Source organism: Filicampus tigris, chromosome 1 (assembly GCF_054856515.1).
Source record: "Filicampus tigris isolate MCC_2025a chromosome 1, RoL_Ftig_1.0, whole genome shotgun sequence".
Taxonomy (NCBI): Eukaryota; Metazoa; Chordata; class Actinopteri; order Syngnathiformes; family Syngnathidae; genus Filicampus; species Filicampus tigris.
In genome coordinates this window covers 15670685-15676700 of record NC_141217.1, presented here as the reverse complement: position 1 = coordinate 15676700, position 6016 = coordinate 15670685, and positions in this window count along the sequence as shown.

Here is a 6016-nt window from a genome sequence, read left to right as displayed (position 1 = left end):
AATATGAGCCATACAGCCCATTCCACTGAATCAGTGCCATTTGTGTCTCTAGGAAATAAACAAATGATAACGTGCAATACAATACGTTTGCAATTTAATTTTATTTTATTTTATTTTTACAATGCAAATAGTACTGCACATTGGTCTGTTTGCATTATTAAATGAATACATTTGAAAAATCTCGGCAGAGCCCTGTTACCTAAATCATTTGTTTTATATTATTTGGTTTTTAAAATACAATTGTTTGCTAAAAACAATATAATTTGCTTTGTGTCAACATGCATTCAGCCATCTTCCATACTTTGGCTACTCTCGAGGTTTGTGTCATATTTGTTTCTGTTGCTGCGATCCCCTGGTCAAACACTGTGTGGCGTCAGAAGAACAGTAAACGAAGTGCTCCGCAAGCAATAAACCCAAGAGCAACGGAAATAATTGCTTTTCGTATTTTTGATTGATTGATTGATCAGTGCTACAGGGCCACATAAGGCCCACGGACTTCCTCACCAGATATACGACAAAAATGCTATTTTATAAATTGACAAAATACACGGATATGTGCAAAATACTTGCTCTTATACATTTTTTTTCAAAACATCACTGCCAAGATCCACATCACTACCACTACAAAGGGTTTGAAGTAAATTGTATATTTTTCCATTGCAAAGGGCTTTCTTGCATAAGAAATACTATTAAGGACAGCACAAAACTGCTGAACATTAAGTGCAAGAACTCATTTTGTATTTTCTTTGCACAAAAATTAACTTACTCAAAATTGTACAGTAATATTATTGAGCTATGTTTGTCCTGCATGTGGTACCATTACACTAAAACTGCACAATTCGCCGCAAAACAGTTTGTCCTTTCAAAGTAGTTGCACATTATTGGCATTACATTGCACATCCATTTACAAAAACAAAACTTTCTAGAAGATATTACAGTAAATGGTTGATTTACCATTTCATAGCAGAAGTTGAAAAAGTTCACACACTATGTACTACAAAGTGCAGATATGTACTGGTAAAATTAGAAGTATTGAAGTATTCATCACATTTACTTGTAAGTAAAAAAAGAAAAAGCATATGAATATGTCTATGAAATTCAATAAGGTAAAATTGGATTTTTCTTGTCAAATTTATACAATACCCGTTTTTATAACTTGGAATGATGGGAAAAAACATTCTCTTTCACACAGTAAATATCTTCCCCAATGCCACCAAAACTTCATATTTGCAAACACCGGCAAATGGGGTTAAGAAGCTAAATTTTCGCTTCAAATGCTTCATTTGCGCTGCCCGGCAAGCAGCTGCGCTTGACCGGCAAACTGAATTGTCAGAAACGCTCAGCTCACATTCAGTCTGACCACAGCAATTTTAAACTATAGGTCAAGGTTTATTTATATAGTACAGTACATGTGTAACACTGTATAGCACATTTTCATGCACTAAACACTGTCTAATCTGTTTAGGTCCTGCAACCACAAACGCCCTGTCACCTCTGGGGTTACATGACCGCAGGGCTCTTACTGGATCATAAATTAGGAGCATAACCAGGGTTGTGGTTTTAAATTAAGGGTTGAAATTATGTTAGAGTTTTAAACTGGGGTTAGGGTTTCAAATTAGGGTTCAAACTAGGGTTGGGGTTTTAAACTACGGTTAGGGTTTCAAATTAGGGTTTTCGGTTGGGGTTTCAGGGTGGGATTTCAAAATTGGGTTTTAAACAATGGTCTGGTTTTCAAATTCAGGTTTTAAACTAACATTGGGGTTTCAAATTAGGGTTAGGATTTCAAAATTTGGTTTTCAACTAGGGTTAGGGTTTCAAACTAGGCTAGGGTTTAAAATTAGGGTTTAAAAATTGGCGTTAGGATTTCAAATTTGGGTTTCAAACTAAAGTTAGGGTTTCAAATTAGGGTTTTAATTAAGGGTCAGGGTTTTAAATTAGAGATTCAAACTATGGTCAGGGTTTTAAATTAGAGTTTCAAACTATGGTTAAGTTTTAATTTTAGGATTTTAAACAAGGGTTGGGGTTTCAAACTAGGGTTAGGGTTTCAAATTAGGGTTTTCAACTAGCCTTAGGGTTTCAAACTATGCTTTCAAACCAGGGGCATTGATAGCCCCTCCCCCCAGATTACGGTGAACCCGTTGTGATCAATCGTCCTTTTTCGTCTGATTAAAACACAACAATGTTTTGCTTTGTTGTTTTCCGAGGAGCTGGAACGGATTCATGGCGTTTCCATTCATGGAATGACCCCAGTTTCCAGGGCTCGATAATTTGACAGTAAAATTATCTCATAATCTAGTGAGGATACGCAGTTTGGAAAATGGATGGACGCACGTATGTTTGAGGGGAGATGGCTGAACTCTGCATGTGGGAGTGTGCGTGGCATTCCTTGGGGATAACCTTATCTAGCTCCTGCTGGCTTCACACGCCGCTGCACTGCGAAGCAACACTCATACATATACATACATATGCAAAAACAACAAACGCTCACGAGACACTCACTATACCAGCTTGTCTATTGTTACAGTGTAGATAAGATCTAAACCAGACATATGATAGGCGGCGTCCAACTGAGCTCCACTTGAACGCAGCCAACAAGATGTTTTGGTCTTTCTTTCAGATTCAATGAGGCAATCACATAACGAGGGCCGGCTGTACTATCATCTGGGAAACAAATTGGCAAATGGAAATGCTGCCGAGTCGTCGTTACCTGAGTGTGCTGAATGCTCACAATGCACAATGCACGTGATTATTCAAGAGCCATCTGTTTTTAAATCTCACTTGGCACTTTACAAACTGCATACAAACCGTTGTCCCATCTCAAGGAGGGCGACGGCTTTTTTTTGAGGAAATAGCCCAGACATGACAATGGTACACCTAAAAAGAAAACAAAAAGACACCATTTGTATTTGTGGGCCTAAAACAGTCATTTAAATTGGAAAAACCTCAAAACATACATTACTGACATTCATGACAACAACGTGAGCGCAACAAAGCAAGCAAGTTCTTTTGAATTGGGGTTAAAAAAAAAGGGACAACCGGACTGTAATTTGTATTTCTTTGTTGTGAAATGAATGAAATATTCACAACAACAAAACTTAAAGCATTTAGTTGAATTGCCCAATTTCAAATCTTATCGCAGTTCATCCAACATTTTTTTGTGTAGTAGCACATGACGCAATTCACCGCATTAAAAAAAATAGTTGGGCAAAGGCAACAAACTTAGATTCAATCTTAAGTTGGGCAATTGAACAAAATATTCTAAGACTTGCCAATGTAAAAATTGGTTTGCCCGCATTTTCAACAAAGGAGAAAAAATAAGAGTGCACACAACTAACTGCAACTAACAGCTGAAGCTTCGGTCAAAAGTGAAAATCCCACTTGCGTACTTGGATTTGCACATGCAGCATTTGTTTTTTTCATAAATCATATTGAAAGTGTGTTACCTAAAAGACTTCATGCGCCCCTTTTGATAAGAGATTCTCATTCAAATGAGATGTTCTTCCTCATGTGACTCGCTTTACAGCTGCACTTTGTCAACATTTGACACAAGTAGCTGGGTGTAACTTCCTGGCAGCAGTCAGCAGAGCTGGGCATTTCACTAAAAATTGAGCGAAAATTTGAGAAAAATTGAGAAAATTTGAACACCCACAGTGCTTTGGAAACCTGCCTGCTTGCTTTGACAGTCTGGTCCCTCACTCAAATCTGTTCCCAAGCAACAACAACTCAGTATTTTCCTTCCCGCACCCCCGTCAATAGACTAATGACGGACTGCAAGACAGATGGCAGACTGAATAAATGGGTTTACAAGAAAGAAAAAAAATCATCGTTTGGCAACCGTCATTAAAACGGGCGTCCGTCAACGACGGATAAACGGATCGGTCCGTCGAATAGACGGAACGCCCAGCTCTTGTAGTTACATCGCTGGTGTTGATGAGCCAAAGGCAGATTGATTTATATTAGCACATTTAATACACAAGTCAACTCAATGTGCTTCACACAACCATGTTTTCTTTGAAACCTGGGCTCCAGTAATTGACCTGAGGATCCAGACCTCAGAGCCCTATTGGGTTTATATTCAATTAATGTTCAGGACCAAAGACATTTTTACCCCCCAGTGGACAGTAAAGAAATGTTCTTCCCTTTTCTAATCTATTAAGAAAGTGGAAATACAGTACACTGCAAAGTTAGGCGATTTCATATATTTCTGAAATTAATTATCATACATTATATATATGTAAAGCAGGGGTCTCAAACTCCGGTCCTCGAGGGCTGCTTTCCTGCATGTTTTTGAGGTTTCCTGATGCAACACACCTGATTCAAATGAACGGGATCATTATCAGGCCCCTGCAGAACTTGTTGATGAGCTGATCATTTGAATCATGAGCAAGTGCTTCGCAACAGAGAGATGGAGACACAACAGAACGACAGGGGAGAGAGAGAGAGAGAGAGAGAGAGAGAAAATAAAGTAGGATGAGGAAGTGAGCAGAACAATGGGCACAACAACAGCCATATGAACAGTGTAATATTAAAATGATGAAAGCAACAACGACAATATTAGAACACAGCTTTACATAAATATATATATATATATATATATATATATATATATATATATATATATATATATATATATATATATATATATATATATCTGAGTGCGGGTCAGGTTAAATCCCTGAGGCGACAGAGCCAAACATCTGTTATGGGTTGAAAACTTTAAGTCTTCACGTCTTCTCTGGTTCACAAGGTCGCTTTGACCTGGTTGCAGCACAAATTGTCTGCGGTCCGCCTGCAGCCAAACTGCTCTCCTCATAGCAAAGACTGCAATAGTGTGTAATCAGCTGTTTTCACTCACTCCCTGTGTGTTTGTGTGTCAAGTGGATATCCATTGTGTTTTTATTCCTGTTTTGTTTGTCAAATGAGCTGCTTGATCACACAAATTGTAGGCCTATATCTATTCGAACAAATTATACAGGGCAGATCATCTGTCTCCTATCCATGACTTTAATTTGCCGTATCATTAAGTCCACCACCACAGCAGACTAACAACCAGGATAACTTTCACGCGTGGCTTTTCGATTTGCTTTTTGTTTTTATTAGCGTGCTGACCCTTGACCTCCAGTCCCCGTGGCGTCGGCGTCAACCAGCGTCTAACGACGTGTGAACTTTTTGGGCATGCCGTGACAATGGCATCTATAGACAGGTGCACACCCCCACACCCACCCGGCCCCTAACCACAGCTCACCAAGCCACCAGCTTTGGGCGCTCTTCACAATGTTAAGCAGGACCACTGCGGCATTCCACCAACAGCGGTACCTGATTTAATTCCATATACGCATGTTGTGCACTAATACAAACGAGCCGATGGAAATCATATGGCTAATGATTCATGGTTAAGGGGTTTGATTACTCAAGAAATCAATTTATTGTTTCAATTGCGCACGCCTTTTACGCACTAAAGATGTCCCCTGCAGGGGTCACATTTCACGCTACCTGCAGCCACAATATTTCGAGCCGGGCTAATGATTGTGCTTTTTTATTGTCTCTGTCAGCCGGATCCATTTAGGTGAGCTACCGTGCAAAAGTGCCATCTCTGCTATTGAGACGTCTCGTTCCCCGCTGGGAAGAAGTTGACTGCGGGTTTTGTATTGTGGGGAGCAAAAAGAGCATTCTTCATTAATCTCCTCCTCATAGGGTGCGCCACAGCCCCGAGCAAAAAGTTCACACAAAGCCATCGTAAAATGCGCATCTAAAAAACAAAATCTGAACGTGTCATATCCAGTTAGAGCGTGTTGCTATTTTTTGCCCGGTTGACAGACGTGTACGTTTGAACACTTAAATAATACTTCATTTAAACAGCAAATCTGGTTTGGATGCCCAAGCCAACAGAAACATTTTTTTAGTGATCTAAAATGAATTGAGGTGCTCCACTCAAGTGTATTCATGGCGCTCGTTGCAAACACTTTCTTTTTTTGCAATGCACCATTGTTCCCTTTATTCACGGAGCTCATGAGTG